The following is an 18,009-nucleotide window of genomic DNA, read 5'->3' as shown; positions in this document are numbered from 1 at the left end:
ATAGTTGTATATAAAAACAATGTACTTTGTTCTTATTAGATTTCTATTAAAATAATAAATAATGGCGAATCAGGGGAGTAAAAGTTATCTGTAAGAAGGTATTCAGAATTTAAACTTAGAATTTTACATTTAGGTTTTCTCTATGACGTAAAGGCCCAATGAAATGGATTTTCGTCAGTTAGAAAGCAAATCAGGGTGGGTCAGCTAGTTATTTATATTGTAAAATTCGTATCTTAACAAAATAAAAATTAAAACAACACTTAGTACCTACTTACTTAAAATAATATACCTATTATATCTAGTATACGTAAGGCCAAGTGATATATCAAAGTGGTAACACTACAGGCATTTAGGTGCCAGCCTAACATGTTTATTATCTTTATGCCTTTATATAGCACAATATTTATTTATCTTCAAGACCGCAACAGCAGATAACCAGAGTAAACAAATTCAAGGAAACGCTTTTTACGTGAAATACTCCTAACTACGAATTAGAAAAGCGGATGAAAGAAAGCTTATCAGTACGATGTATGAGCGTATTTTTTCACCCGAAAAAGTTTACTCTCAAGCAATCTCTTAAGTTAATATGTCTAAAAAATTTACTTCAAAAATTCAATACTTAACAGTATTCAAAATTGAAGTACAAGTATGCTAATTCTACGAACAGCATAATACCCAGGCGGCTGTAATGTCTTTAAAAGGAGGAAGGTAAATAGACGCCTCGAAGGAAAGTAGTCATAACGGCTTTTGCTTATAAATGTGACGTAACTAGTTAAGTCATCCTGTGACCTAAGATGCTGTGCTGTGCCTTACTTGATGCCAAGTCTCCGTTTATTATAAAATGTAACAAAAGTTGCAAAAGTAAGCTTATCTACTGTATGTGAATGTGTCTAAAAGTGAATTACATAAAAGCATAAGCCTTTCCCGTGAAATATTCTAGATGTTTTAGAAACTTTATTTTGTAGGTAGGTACTATTTAGAGAAGATTGAGTACTATATGCTTTGTTATAATTATATTTCACAAAAGCAATGTCTCAATAAAAATAGAAATGCATATTTACTATCTATAAAATATATAAAATATCTACAAATATAAATGGTACAGTAAAAGTTCAGATCTTGAAGTCTCGTAGACCCTACATTTGATTGAAATTATAATTATTCAATAAAATAGATAGACTTTTCTTATTTGACAATAACATAATAACAAGGTAGGTATGTTATTTTATTATGTAAGAATTTTATTACCCTCCTAAACTGGTCATATGTTTTTGCAAGTTTTTATACGGCTGTTCCAAGGTCGCTAGAAATCCATTATATTTAATGTATTTAATTTGCACTTCAGTTACGAATACCTATTCATTTAAAAATAATGTTTATTGATTTAAAAAGTCATTGGTTACGCAACTACTAAACGAACATGTTTAATTAAAAAATAATTAAGACTTAAGTGGATAAAGATCGACCAAATATTTATTTTTTAACAACAATTTTGACGTTTTAGGTCTGCTGGACCAAGAAGGTAGACATAAGTTTTTCTTTATGTATGGCTTTCGCATTGTATACATTTTTAGTATTAAGTTATCTTTGCATAAGTAAATAAATAAAATAATGTACAAGTCTGTCACAATTTAAAAAAAACCATCTTATATTGTATTTTTTTTTAACTGAAATTGAATTAGTTGTAAAATACTTAGTTAAAGGTCATTTAAGTATAGCGCTTAGTAATCTATACACATAAAATACTTGTCTAATATAAATCAACTACTTACAATATATTGTACAAAAGTAGGTCGCATAGCGAGTTCACAGCAATCAAAATATTTGCCTCTTTTCTATCGCAATCGTAGCGCCTTGTAAAGACATCAACGCGCTCCTGTCGTTGAAATCTTTCGTATCTACGTAGCGCATAACTTCCACATATCTTCATTATTAAACAACTATTTAAAATTCAAAAAATTACAGTGCTATCTTATTTTTATTTTTTATTTTATTTTATTCGTTTATTTGCAATCAACAGCGATACATACAATATATTTTTACATAATAACAGACTGAAAATAAGGCCAAATAGGATTACAATTTTTTTTACAGATTACTTAAATAGTTAATACTATCTTAAACTATATCTTATACTATTTTAAATTTATTTCGATGTATCTACGCAATAATTAACATGCGATTTTCAAATTAAACGTTTTTACAAATCCAGTTCCGTATCAGCTTGTGTATTACGCACGTACGTCTTTAAATGCAATAACTTCTATAGAAAAACTAAAAATTTGCATCTCACTGGTTTTCTGTCACCGCTTCCGTAATTGACATTGCATAAGAGATCGATTAAAAATAAGCTAAAACTTACCGCTTGCAGAAAATCTGAAGTGAAAGTCGAATAGGCAGCTATTCGCAAGCGTGGAACGTCACTATTTAAAATACACAACACTATTGCACTATTGATGGCAGATGACACTGAGTTCTATTTTTGAATTTTTTTTGTGGAAATAGGGCGGTTTCGGGAAGCGCGCTTCAGTAAGGCGCGCGCGTTTGCGTCGGGCGCACGGGGCGGATGGCGGCGAGAGACTGCGCGCGCGGCTCCCACCATCCGCGCCCGAAATACTAATCACCTTGCTATCGAGTGTGATTGGAACTCAAGTTAAAAGATTCGGCGGGTTGCTAAAATATATTTTTACTTCTAACTTCTCTGATTTTAATTATCCTCATTCCAAATAAATATTTGAAACTAGACGATGCCGAGGACATCATCAGCGTGAATTTAGGTGTTTTAAAAAAATACCGTCAGAACTCTTTGATTTTCCGGGATAAAAGGGTATATGTCCGTATCTTGGATGCAAACTATGTATCTCTATACTTGTATGGATGCAAACTAATGAAGGGGCCATGAAAATATAACAGACAGACAGAGAGAAAGACACATTTTTGCATTCATAATATTAGAATACTTATAGTCTCTCTATTCTACTCTACTTGTTGACTTTAATCTCAAACTTCATCTCAAAGTATAATCTCTACCATTATTTTCTCAAAAGAATTAGGTGTGTCTAAACATGGCCAATAGTCACCTTATTCTTACAGTAAGCGTTAGTCGAATGGGTGGGATTTAATCCTACAAACTTTCGGATTAAACCCTTGAGCTATTGAAACTTAGAAAACTTGACATTCCCATTCATGTAGAATATTGGTAAGATTACAATGACAGTGATATCAGCAGAGTTATTATTTTTTAATATTATTAATTCGCTAAAACATATCACTTGAACCACAAGCATGCAGGTAAAACACGGATCTAAATGACGATTGTCATTTCTCCCACATTATGGGTAAGGTCACAGAGACGCCCCATCTCTGCTCTGACGTGGAATGACGTGACTATAATATACTCATACAGGTCATTGTCAACTTTGACCAGATCTTTTCCGCCGCGGTGACCTTGGAATTCTTTATTAATTATTTCGGTGAAATGAAATCAGACTGGGCCTTGATTTAACATTACATTTGACCATGATTGAAATCGGACGTTTGCGTGAAATGCATAATGTGACACATGGAACGACAAGCTTAATCTAAATATATAAAAAGAAAATCCGACTGACTGACTGATCTATCAACGTGCAGATCAAACTACTGGACGAATCGGGCTGAAATTTGGCATGACGTAGACATCCGCTAAGAAATGATTTTTGAAAATTCAACCCATAAGGGGGTAAAATAGGGGTTTGAAATTTGTGCCCACGCGGTCGAAGTCGCGAGCATAAGCTAGTTTGCTATAATCCGTCATAATCCTCTGGTGATGTAGAGTTATACGCTGTTGTTGACGAGATGATAAAGTACATTCAATTATCTTAATTATTAAGTAATAAAGAAAATTATTAAGAATAATAAATTTTATCACACTAATTTTAAATTTAATTTTAAGATAACATCCTTATCAAAATTGTTCAACGATTTCAACTAAGTATCTATAATAGGTATCTATTATAGTTTATCAACTTCATTATCTCTCACCATGATTACTTATCTATTCTATTATCAAAAATCATCTCTTAGGATGTTTTTTTAAATTGTAAAATTAACTAAAGTAATATTAAAAGCATTTTTATTATTCATATTTAAATTAAATATCTGAGCCCATACTTACCTTAAAATATAATAATTGAGAAAGTTACGATATTTTACGGTAAGTGCTATTAAACTTTCAACATCTTCCGATCGCCGGTCTACTACTGAAATTGGGCGTCCTATGAGAATGATAAAGGCTTAGCCCATAATCCATCACACAGTGCTGATGGGCAGAATTTCGACACAACCTTTGAGAACACTATGAAAAACTCTCAGGCATGCAAGTTTCCTCACGGTGTTTTCCTTCACTTCACCTTAATCTCAAAGTTATTTATGTTTTTCTTTATTTACATACGACATTATTTTCGTGACTTTAGATTAGATGTGGAAAGCAGGTGGATTTATATATTTTTGGCTTTTAAAAATATTGTCTACGTAGAGATAAATTCTAAATATCATGTTCCTATGACCCAGCGGTTTGAGCTGTAGATTAAAATCAGTCAGTTTCTCCATATATTACGGACTAGCTGCTGCCGGAACTTCATCCACGTGGATTTAGGTTTTTAAAAAACCCCTGGGAATTCTTTGATTTTCCGAGATAAAAAGTAGCATGTCATTTGCCGGGTCTTTAACTTGACCCATGCAAAGTTTGTAGGTTGCGACGTGATTGAAGGACAAGCCAATAAATTTAAAAAAAATGTAATATGGGTAATGATTTATTTTCTTTCATCATGATCAGCCCATCGCCGCGCCGGCTCACTACAGAGCACGGGTCTCCTCTCAGACTGAGAAGGGTTTTGGCCATAGTCTACCACGCTGGCCATGTGCGGATTGGTAGACTTCACACACCTTTGAGAACATTATGGAGAACTCTCAGGCATGCAGGTTTACTCACGATGTTTTCCTTCACCGGTAAAGCCAGTGATATTTAATTAAATAAAATGCACATAACTCCGAAAAGTTAGAGGTGCGTGCCTGGGATCGAACCCCCGACCTCCAATTAGAAGGCGAACGTCCTAACCACTAAGCTATCACAGCTTCTTTTATTTTCTTTATCAGCTGTACTGTAATTGCATACACAAATTCCCCATATGAGTAATGTTCGTAGTCTTAATTATTTCCTGGCGCTTAAAATCTTCCATATAGACAACATTATTTCGTTAATCTAATATATTATAATGTTACGTGATCGACATTTAATATTCATTATTCATAATTATTATATTATGATACCTAAATAAAAAGATTCAACGCGGAAATGCATCTAATGGCACTCTTTAAACCAGCTCAATTTGTATAATTATATAATCCAATGGAAATAAAAATAAGTCTTCATGTCAGATTTATTATACTAACAAACCGCCCCGGCCTTGTACGGGAGCTTTTTAATTTTTTTTAAATAATATATATTTTTAAGATAAATAATAAATTAATATCCTATGTTACTCAGGAATAATGTACCTTCTACTGGTGCATTAATTTTCAAATTCAGTTCAGTAGTTCTAGAGACTACCCCCTACAAACTTACAAACTTTACCTCTTTATAATAGTAGTATAGATAGTATAGACTATTTAAAGAGCACTAATAGGTTAAAACTTCGGTCTCCTATCTGGGATATGCTTCCACGTTTCTAATTCCAACCGCTATGTTATGGAACGCGTTCTGGCATCAGTTTTGTTTGTTACAGGAATCTTCAAGTCAAAATACCTGCTCACTTTTTATACGCATCTTCCAAAAAAGCGCGCTCCATCTTAGGCTGCATCATACCTTGCCAACAGGTTCGATTGCAGCAACACTAGTCTATATAAATTTTAAAAAAACTTGGCTTTTTCCCTGGCACCCAACGTCTAACTTTTTAAGTGCTGCAATGTAACATCACTTTCTTTAACATTTGAGAGTTCTCCATAATGTTCTAAAAAGTTTTTGAAGTCTGCTAATCCTTACTTAGTGGATTATGGTCTAATCCTTTTCATTCTGATAGGAGACCCGTGTTCAGTAGTGGCACAGTTCACGATAGTTTAGGGATTTCTTACAAAACGTCGAGGCTTCGACGTCACTGGCGGGTAGCCCTATTTTTTATGATTTTACGTCACCATAGCTCAAAATTCTAAGTAAACGTGTCCTATCCTAGGCCACATTATCACTTTCCATCAGGTGTGATTGTGGGCAAGCGTTTGCCTATAATGAACTAAAAAATATGATATATAGTCGATTCAGGATCAAACAGAGAGTTCCCTCACACTAGTTCACTCTGGTAGAGGGTCCATGATGGGATGAAATGATTTTTAAACAAGTTAATATGTTTTATACAAAGTAGGTAGTCAGCACCCGCACGTACAAACGACTATGGAGTATGGACGGGTGCAAACCTAGTGTTAAGAATAAAAGCTAGTGGACGATCAGGGTTATGAATGTAGTCACTTACTGGACCGAGGGAACGCGCTCCGGTGTTGGGGGCCCCTCAAGATGCGCTGGTAAGGTCTAGGGTAGCTGATTCTGGTCCCAGGTGGTAGAATTTTGCGTCTATAAGTATTGCGTTTTGTGCCGAGAGCCGTTAGAGGCTTGCTTGCGTATGCGTTGCAGTTCGCCGAGTGTATGTGTCAAATTCGAATGACAACTGTTAACAGCTCTAAGGGTGAGATCTATAGAGCGCACTCTGACTTAGCTAAGACTTAAGACAGAGTTAAAACGCGACAGATGTATATCTCTCAAATAAATCTGTCTCGTTTTAACTCAATCTTAAGTCTGAGCAAAGTCAAAGTGCGCTCTATAGATCTCAGCCAACGTGTTGCCGCTTTTAGCGAGCGGCCACATTGTTAAACCCCGACCGATTGTAATGATTAAATACTTATACTAAAAATTTGGAAAATAAAAGGGAAGCTGTTTTGTGCTAGACTTATGAAAAATATCAAAAGTACGGAACGCTTAGCTTTGTTGCTGACAGTACATAACAGCTAATATTTGTTTGATTACAAAATGATTCATCGTTTACAGCCTAAGACAAGTAATAAACAATTAAACATACACGATCATTTACACTTAAACGTATACCTACTGCAGTAGGATGTGTCTTCAGGCGTCAGATGTTCATAAGGCTGGTTAAAGACCAACGACCTTTTGTACTAAGCTAAACAAATGTAAAGTTCTTTATCAAAGTTTCACAGCTGAATATAGCCAAATGGTGAAGAACCAACATTATAATATTACAATTTCCAATGACAGTTAACTAATCTAGAAAAAGCAAAAAGTCTAATCTCGTTCAAAAAGCCTATCTTTCATTATAGGATTTAGGTTTTCAAAAATCCCGTGAAAACTGTTTGATTTTCCGGGATAAAATGTAACCTGTCTGTTTTCCGGATGCAAGCTATCTCAATACCAAATTTTGTCTAAATTTGTTTAAAACGGGTGGGTAGTGTAAATGTAAGAGACAGATAAACACACCTCCGCATTTATAATTATTTTAGTGTGGATTAATATTGATGGATGATAAAATTTGCAAACTAGAAAGCAAAGGGGTTATGGCTGCTGGACCTGACATGTTCTGGAATAGAGCAGCGTAAGACGACCTCTCGATTTTTGAAAATCAATGCTTAAAGATGTAAAACAGAGGTTTGAAATATGTGTAGTTCACGCGGACGAATTTGCGGGCATAAGCTAGGTTTAGATAAATACAGACTTGTGATGATTAGCAAGTCTAATGACTTACCTAAAAATCACATTCACATCCTAGAGTTTTATCACTGTAACGTTCGTTGCGACCTTTAATTCAAAGATACAAGAAGAATTCCGGCCTTTACGCTCACAAAGTGACATGATTTGGTACCTGCTCAGTGACGCAAATTATATGCATTTCAATCCATATCCGAATTCCGAATGCAGACGGCCTTATTCTGTATCATCGCTGTGACATTCGGCATTGGCCTAGATGTAGCTGATTCGATATTCGGTTGCGCCACGCAGGTCGCGCGGCGGTGTAACCTGCGTGTGAAGACGTTTTCATTATGATTCCATCATAATATTCATTGAAATTTGTATAATATTCCTAACAATACTAAAATTTCAATCAAATAATGATTCATCTCTAACGAAGTCTATAAATATAAAAAAACTATCATGCATTTTATATGACAGTTGTCATACTAGCTTATGCTCGCGACTTCGTCCGCGTGGACTACATAAATTTTAAACCCCTATTTCACCCCCTTAGGTTTTTCAAAAACCCTTTCTTAGCGGATGCCTAAGTCATAATAGCTATCTGCATGCCAAATTTTAGCCCGATCCGTCCAGTAGTTTGAGCTGTGCGTTGATAGATCATTCTGTCAGTCAGTCAACTTTTCCTTTTATATATTTAGACTAGCTTATGCTCGCGACTTTGTCCGCGTGGACTACACAAATTTCAAACCCCTATTTCACTCCTTTAGGGTTTAAATTTCAAAATCCTTTCTTAGCGGATGCCTACGTCATAATGGCTATCTGCATGCCGAATTTCAGCCCGATTCGTCCAGTAGTTTGAGCTGTGCTTTGATAGATCAGTCAGTCAGTCAGTCAATAGTCAGTCAGTCAGTAGTCAGTCAGTCAGTAGTCAGTCAGTCAGTCAACTTTTCCTTTTATATATTTAGAAGATTTGTCTATAGTGTACTTAGGTTGTTATTCTTCGTTTTGACAGCTCTATTTGGAATGATTATCTTCTCAAGAAGAGCTTCGGCCCATTAAAGCAAAGGTAATTAGACAATTAGTGTAATTACAGTTTATTCTTGAACCGCGTCAAATTTTTTTGGGAGACCTGTTTGACTTGATTGTGATATTACATTCTAATTATGACGTATTAACACGAAATAGATTGGTATAAGTATATTTTGAAAGTAGATACGACAGGAATTCAGTTGAAGGATAGATAAGGCTAGATTTTTAGAAGGCATTTAAGATCTAGGTAACTATTGCAATAGTATTCGAATTTATTAAACCTAGCTTTTACCTAGAATCTGCCTGTATAAACTTCGAGTCAAGCTAACCTAAGTTTGTCTGTAGTCTGAACCGATTTTGATAGAGGAGTTTGAAACTGCAAAAATCTCTATTAATTTGGTCCAGGAGTTTGGTGCGATACGCATATAATCAAAAAGCTAAGCAAAGATAGAGAAAAAACGGTTGAGATAGAGAAGTGGTTGGATGTTGCAAAGAAAAATATTTTTAATATAATTACCTACTACAACTATCTCAGTAATTTCAATGAACAACAAAGATTATTCATAGGAATATTTTACAAATATTATCTACTATTACTAATATTTCTTGTAATTGTTGTTAATAGTTAAATCACTTTCCTTAAGAGTTGATACGAAGAAAAACGTTAGCTACTTGTGAAAAACTTATACAGACATACTTAATACGGTAGCATTGTTGTCGTCGCAAGTGATTAACTTCCTAGGGCACAGGTGTTTTGTAGAGATTTCCACACTTCAAGATCTTCTGCCGCTTGTGTCCAGTGACTTCTTTTGACTCATTTGCTGTCGCCTGTTCACATAATGCAGCGTCTATAAGTCTCAAAAATTGCTAATGAGCGTGGCCGCCATTTTAGTGACGTCAGCACTAGACTGAAGTTTAGAGCTGATGGTATATTTTTATTTCGCCTGACGTCAAAATGACGTCATTTCGATGTTAATGAGATATGGTTCCAGCGCTATAGCAATTTGCAGGACTTATACCATCGCTACGCTTTTCGATGCGATGCGCGGTGTTACCATACCGTATTTAGAATTAGAATATCTGCCATAGCTCAGCAAGTTGTAGATAGTAGTAAATAGATAACAGCATACCTAACTGTTATTTATTTCTAGGATCTTACTGCACTTTTCTATCACTCAGTCTGTGCTATAATCATACAATTTTGTACGGTTAAGCGGATAAGCGTTACGCGGATTTAGATCACATGAGCTATAAAAGGATACCTACTCGTCAGCAAGTCTGTGTCTATTATTGCACGGAGTGTAACTCACGTCCTGCAATAATGGACTACTTAAGTCACATGCATCGTAATGTACTAGTATTGTATAAAAACACCTTAAATGTTTTTCAACCAATTAACATTGCCAGTATCTGTTTTTTGCACTCTTGCAATAAATAGGTAAAATATGGGTTTAATAACTTATTTAGCTAACTAATAATACTATGTGAAAAATACGTATAACACAGGTTTAAAATATTATCAAACCTGCTAACCTTCACAGTTCATTCCCACCTAACACCGATGTCACAGGTTTTTATACCTACATCTATGCCTACATTAAAAGCTTAGGTAATACCTATGTAAATTTTATGGACTTAGGCGAAACTAGATTTTATGCTACATCAATTAGTGTGAAATTGGTACTAAGGTAGGTAAATTAAATTTTATTATTATAGGTACTATATTCTCATGTGTAAATAAAATAAGATGTAGAACTTCCGGTTACTAATTGTTTCAAATCGACAAGTCAATATTTTAATACGTGTTTTATTGACGCTTAAGTTAAATTCCATTCATCATCATCATCAACCAATAGACGTCCACTGCTGAACATAGGTCTCATAGACTTCCACACGCCACGGTCTAGCGCCGCCTGGATCCATCCAGAAATTCCATTGGGTCTCAGTTTTATTTTATTAATTCGTCTTCGTCCGCGTGGATTTCACAAATTTCAAACACCTATTCTACCCCATTAGAGGTTGAATTTTCAAAAATCCTTTCTTAGTGGATGTCTCCGTCATAATAGCTACCTGCATGCCAAATTTCAGCCCGATACATCCAGTTATTTGAGCTGCGCGTTGATAGATCAGTCAGTCAGTCCAGTCAGATTTTCTTTTTATATATTTACCCTGGCTTTGCTCGAATGGAATGAAAATGTTGTCGGACTCCTAGTGGTTTTCAAAGCGACTTCCGTGGTGCCATTAAAGCGCTTTAGGATCCCAGTGACTAAGTATTGTTTCTTCAAACTATGTGCCTAGCCCATTGCCATTTCAGCTTCACAACCCGTTAAGCAATATCGGCTATTTTGGTTCTCCTCCTGATTTGATCATGTAGAGAAAGAAGCTCCAAGCGAAATGCAAAAAATCATGTGGATCTGTAGGTCTGTTACTGCTTTACAAAAAATTAAAAAATTACATAGAATCCTGCAGGAACCATAATATGTTTTCCTGGAAAAAGTAACCTTTGTCAACCCACAGGAACTATTTATTTTTCTGAAAAAGAAGCCTAAGTCACTTTCCAGGTCTTTTATCTCGTCTGGATTCTTCGTCTGGATATACATCCAGACAAAGAATCATGTTTATCCGTTGCTCTGTTGCAACGTAATTGAAGAAAAACCCATCAAACCAAAAATAAACACATTTTCGCATTCATACTTAATATTAGTAGAGTTAAGAATGGAATCAGCAAAGAGGTAAACAAATACTGGCTAATAATAAGCTAATGCAACACCTGATATCTTAGTTTGAATAATTAATCGCCAATTATCTCCTTATCTTCTAACTAGGACACAATCTCCTAGCGCATTCCTCAAGATTGCACTCATCTCGCGTACAAATTAAGATATACGTCATCGTGTTGGAACGCTTAATTTATTTTAAACTAGATCATGCCCGCGACTTCGTCCGCGTGGATTTAGGTTTTATAAAAATCCCGTGGAAACTCTTTGGTTTTCCGAGATCAAAAGTAGCCTATGTCCTTCCCCGGGATGCAAGCTATCTCTGTACCAAATTTCATCAAAATCAGTTGAAGGGATGGGCCGTGAAAAGCTAGCAGACAGACAGACACACTTTCACATTTATAACATTAGTATGGATAGAGGCAGAGGGATCACTGTAGCCTACCCTCGCATTCCAAACCTAAGCTAATTAAAAAATATCCTTCCATAAATTTACCGAACCAGGATTCGTGCCGAAAAGGTTTCTACGTAGCACAAGTGATTTATATAGGAACCGGTCGACTGCAACGTTTATCTAAGACTAAGACGACGCTAACAGAATCATACCTTAATGCCAACGATCTGCGTAAGAAAAAAACAGTCTCGAAGTATCTACCCTCGTCCCTCGCACCTCCTATTTAAACTACGCCTAGAACATACACATGATATGATGCATTAAAAAGGGTTTTTAATTATTATTCACAGCTGATGAATTTCGAATCTACCAAATGATCTAAGGTAAATTTGTATACCTACGCAGGACATGTCTACGTCATAATAGCTTATGCCTGGGCAAAACCCAACGAGATGAAATTGATGACGTGTCCCTACAGTTACAATTTCTTAACATCTCTATATCTTATTATACCTACTTATTGCAAAGACATAAGAGTCATTTTTGCTTGCCAATCGTGGGAAGGTGTGTTGACCTTGGGTATATAATAATGAGGACGTACTTTTTAAAGATCAGTCATAGTTTGGGTTAAAATATATCAACGTCATTATTATAGCGTCATTAAAAAATATATATGTTAATATGTTGCTTTTATAATTAAGTATATGACGATGCTTATGACGTTATTTGAATGAGTGTTAGGGTGGTGATAACCTAGTGGTTAAGACGTCAGCATCCTATTCGGGAGGTTAGGGTTCGATCCCGAGCAGGCACTTCTTAATTTTTGGGAGTTATGTGAGTTTTAAGCAATTAAATTATGACTTGCTTTAACGGTGATGAAAAACGTCGTGAGGAAACCTGCATGTCTGAAAGTTCTCCTTAATGTTCCCAAAGGTGTGTGAAGTCTGCCAATCCCACTGGGCCAGGACAGCGAAATGTGACCTAAAACTACTAACTCTGAGAGGCGACCCGTGCTCAGTAGTCGGTAGATGGGTTGAGATGATGATGATGAAAATGCTATGCGCCTTCAAAGTTAGTCCATTCCAATTTCCATTTACTTAGATCAAGTATTTACTTAAAGTACGTTAAGGGATTTTGTTATAAAATTTTAAATAACCATAAGTTTGATAGGAGTTAGGTCATGGTGACATCACAAGCTCTCGCAAGGTAATATCTAAGCGAGTTCAATGCTCCTCAGTATCCGCCTTAAAAGGGACCCAACATTTGCAGAACAGAATGACTTGAGGAAATTAAACATATGCCAAAAATGTCGCCCGCGGACGTGTTTGTACAACTGTTGTTAGAAGATGGAAAAACAAAGACTGTCTTTCTCAAAAATTTGCAAATTTGTGACCTAAATCCATACTAATATTATAAATGCGAAAGTGTTACTGTAGTGTACGTCTGTCTGCTAGCTTTTCAAGGCCCAACAGTTTAACCGATTTTGATGAAATTTAGTATAGAGTTAGCATACACCCCGGGGAAGAAACATAGGCCCGGAAAAATCAAAGAATTCCCACGGGATTTTAAAAAATCTAAATTCACGCGGACGAAGTCGCGTGTATCATCTAAAACTTAGGTTTTCAACTCTCCAATTTATTTAAAACATAATATTTTAAAGATAATTCATTTTCTTATTATAAATAAAGCAACTGGTACAATTCAAATTGTTATGCAAACATTTTAATTGCGATTAAGTTTTTAAACGCACGCACAGTACCTAATGATAAAAATATTCAAATATTGGCAATTTATACGCTCTGTTTCGACATTTGATGATGTATCACGTGGACCAGGGCACATTTAAAAGCCTATTACTCTTAACACGGTATCCGAATAATAATTTAAAAAAAACTGGTTAAGTGCGTGCCAGAACACGCATAAGATAGGGTTCCGTAGTTATGCTTGATGCTCTACGAATAAGTTGTTTGTAACTTTGGCGGTCATTCCTTTTTAAACGGTAGGTAGTATTTTTCCAAAAAAATATCTAAAAAGCTCCTTTAATGAATTTAAAATAATATGTATTTAACAAGATATCTATCACTTAAGTGGGTAAACAAAAATTTGGGTCGTGTGTGCGAAGGTATAATGTGCGAAGACCTTTACTGTACTAAATTTCAACATTACAGCTTTTATAGTTTATTTTTAAATTAGTTGTGACCCACATAAAGACAGATTCACAAGCGAACAGACGAAGAGATGGATTGTACGAAACTATAAGGTTTCCTTGTTTTACTATGAAACCCTGAAGAACATAAATCGATTAAACTGCTTATTCGATTACAAATAAAAATCTCACTCCCGCCCGATTGTGATGAATCGATATTTCGTTATAATTAAAATTTGCTGCACTGATACATGAATTGTTAATTGGTAAATTTGTTTTCTTATAAATGGTTTTTGCCTTATTTTTTTTTATTTTTTTTTTTTAATTCAGATACAAGTTAGCCCTTGACTGCAATCAGATCTGGTGGTAAGTGATGATGCAGTCTAAGATGATAGCGGGCTAACCTGGAAGGGGTATGGCAGTTTTTATTAAACCCATACCCCTTTGGTTTCTACACGGCATCGTACCGGAACGCTAAATCACTTGGCGGCACGGCTTTGCCGGTAGGGTGGTAACTAGCCACGGCCGAAGCCTCCCACCAGACCAGACCAGAAATTTAGAAATTATAAAATTCCAAACCCCTGCCAGGAATCGAACCCGGGACCTCCCACTATTAAGACCACAGCGCTCACCCCTGGGCCAGGGAGGATTTACTATAGTAAAAGCTGCATGTACATATTTTAAGCAAGCGTTATTATACGCAAGTCAAAAAATACTTAAAAAGGTAAGCACAATATTGCTATGATCCGCTGAACTAGACTATAGGTATGCACGACAGGAAAATCAAGCAAGCAATATGTCCCACCAACTTGTTTTTTTTTTTAAATAGATATAGCGAGCAAACGAGCAGGCGGGTCACCTGATGTTAAGTGATTACCGCCGCCCATGAACATTTGCAGCACCAGAGGAACCGCCGATGCGTTGCCGGCCTTAGAGGAATTTGTTGGCCCGCCCTTTGAATAACCCCATGTTATAATCTAGCGGGAACACCGCCGATGGGAGTTGGTTCCACAGTTTGCACGTGCGTGGAAAGAAGGATCCGGCGCAGCGGACGGTTGAAGTGCACCAGACACCCAGGTGGTGAGGGTGAAATTCCTTACGGTGGCGCGCGGTGCGGTTGTAGAAAAAAGAGGGTGGAATGAGGTCAAAAAGCTCTTCAGAGCACTCCCCATTATACATGCGATAGAATACGCATAGAGAGCTAACGTCTCTGCAGTGCTCCAGGCTTTCCGAACAGTTAAATTCCGAAAAATTAAATTCCGAACAGAATTTAATTTATACAATTGAAAATGTTAAAGTGAAATTTTAAGGCTACCTTCATCGAATTAAGTAGTAAATAGTGGTATAGTACCAAGAATACTGACCGCATCTTCGTGCTGAATGTCATATGACCAGATAAAGCAATTTACCGCAGAGAAATAGTTGTTGTAAACAGAAGTTGACTCTACATTAGCAAATTGCAAAAAGGCGCATTTTTTAAATAAAACGTGCCCCGAAAGTTGAAATTAGTAACTACCTGATGAAAATAATATAAGAAATTGGTTTTGAATAACATTAAAATCCCATCGATACAGTAAATCTTCTTTGACCAACCACATTTTTTCGTAGAATTAATTAAAAATGGATATAAAATGAAATCGTTTCATAATATTTGTATTGCCCCGAGCGCATGCGATGAGATAAATAAATCAATTGCAGAGCAAACATACTTCCGTGCACTATCTGGCTCCTTCCCTGAATTATATCAGGGCTGTCAACAATGATACAGTCCGTACAAAATGAGAACTCTCTCGCCATTTTAGCTCTGTGTCAACAGTCATGTCAAAAGTACGACTCACCTTCATAATAAGGACTAAAATCGACTACTTTTGACATGGCAGTTAACACACGCAAGCTATTTTTTATCCCGGAAAATCAAAGAGTTCCCACGAGAAGCCGCAAACATCATCTAGTAAAAAAATGAAAAAATGAGTTTTGCGATGGTTCTGCGAGTAGAATTCATAAATTCTACTCGCAGAACCATCGCAAAACTTATTTTTTTATTTTTTGTACTTACGTTTTGCAGGTACCTTTTGATTTTATATTTTTTTAGGAAACTAAGCCTCCTCAACCTCATTTAAATCATTTATTGAAATCTCGTTCTGCAATAATTATGTTTAGAATTTTGTTTAGCGATTATGAGGCAAGCGACGAACAAACAAACGGAGTCAAATATACTACTGAACTAAACTCCACATAGTCGGATAAAAATGACAAGTTTCCAGCCCTTACATAAATTTGGAAGACAAATTACAATCAGGTTCGTAGAAATTGGAAATGTTGCCGAAAAGAAAGTCCCTCCAATAAATATATCAACATAATATTCAGCGATTATTTATTAACAACAATCCTGATTTATTAGATGGAGACTTCTTTAAGTTTACAAGATAATTATGAGATTTATTACAAAGATAATGTTACATTTGTATTCATATATTTTAAAAAACAAGAGTGATTCATGCAAATTCTCTACCCACATGACCCACTTTTTTATTGATAGATTATTTTACCTTAAAACTTCGGATATGACTAACTCAATGTAAGTAATAACCCAAATATAACCCAATCGAGATATTTTTTCAAGCCGTTATCAACTCACGCACCTGGACCACCTACTCTACGGAAAAACTTGGGAAATCCCCACTACCTAAACTTACTTATTCAAAAATGTCAATTGACACTATAAACTTGTACCTATTACAAACACTTTTTATCGTCTTTTTATCCTGTGGCAAAAAAATATACTAAGTAATATTCAAACTAGGTACGTCGTAAGAATAGGCAGGTAGGTACTTATTTAAATCTTAGTTTTTGTTTTCGGGTTCAAAAAACTTTAGAAAAATACTGTACGTAGTAGGTACTCCTCCAAAAAACGTGTTTTGCTGAAATTGATAAGGGAGCATATTTTAAAAGATACCTAAGTACTAAAAGTTTTAAAAATTCAATTGAAAATTGAAAATACTACGGAATTCAATCAAGAATTTTTCATTTCAATCTGATTAAAAAGTAATGGATTTAATTGAAAACCGTAGTTTATTGTCAAAAATAACGATAACATCCTGTCTGCGTATTGGTTACGCAAAAGGGGACTTCATTTTCATTGTATGCTTAACGGTTATATTGTTCGCCGGTTAGCGCACGACAAATAACTCTTTTTGGCGGCAAAACGTGGGAGGCGCGTTTCTGTCGTTGACCAAAACGATCTAATCCTAGAACGTAAATTTTCGAGACGTGAGCGAAACCATAGAAAAATAGTTTTTGAAAAAAAAATTGCAGTCGATCAGGACTGTTGACAGAAGTAAAAATTTAAAACATGAAAAAACAGTGATTTTTTTTGGATTTTAAAATTAAGTAATTGTAGTAACAACTCAAAAATTAAACTTACATAATATGTCGTCAATTAAAACCATTAAGGTTAAACATTCTAACATTTTCAATGATTGTGGAAGAATCACTTTTAATTAATGTGGCTCGGCCAAGTCTTAAACAATAATAATAAGTGCTTATATTACGTTTATTTTAGACAGTTTTTATTGTTGTACTGTTGCTGTGCGTGGTCGTAGCTGCGCTGGGGATCGTGATTTACAAAATAAATAAGCTAGTTGTGGTGTTCTACAAAGTGACGTTGCCTTAAATGAAGCTTTAGTACCTTCCTTCCTTTTTTTTAATTTAGCATGTTTTTTCACCTACAATGAATGTTTCAATGAGTTCCCTATAAAACATTCAATATATAGAAAAATATTTAGATAAGAAAAAATACCTTCCCAAGACTGAAACAGAGAATTTTCAGCTCTATAAAATGGTTTCAAAAACTCAAAAACAAACAAATTGGACTTAGCTGCATTTTAGTGAACGTACCGCAGTATTTTTGAACCGCAACTTTTCCTAGCATATCAAAGCCGACTCTATCACAAGGTGTTAGAGACTAATTTCTGATGCTACAGGTCCAAGA

General features: G+C 35.4%; 1 protein-coding gene across 2 annotated transcripts in view; it reads right to left on the bottom strand.

The window, feature by feature from the left end:
• The window catches only part of exp (expansion), a 226,619-nt gene that overhangs the window by 171,571 nt on the left and 37,039 nt on the right, over positions 1 to 18,009 (bottom strand). Inside the window, exon 1 of one of the 2 annotated variants that reach the window (XM_034979674.2) lies at positions 2,363 to 2,590. The exons of the other annotated variant lie outside the window; for it this stretch is intronic. The gene's annotated coding sequence lies outside the window, so the exon portion shown is untranslated. Of the gene's footprint in view, positions 1 to 2,362; positions 2,591 to 18,009 lie in introns of those variants that run through there. 2 annotated transcript variants of the gene reach the window in all.

The sequence above is a fragment of the Maniola hyperantus genome, chromosome 2 (genome assembly GCF_902806685.2).
Source record: "Maniola hyperantus chromosome 2, iAphHyp1.2, whole genome shotgun sequence".
Classification (NCBI taxonomy): Eukaryota; Metazoa; Arthropoda; class Insecta; order Lepidoptera; family Nymphalidae; genus Maniola; species Maniola hyperantus.
This window is presented reverse-complemented; position numbering and strand designations above follow the sequence as displayed.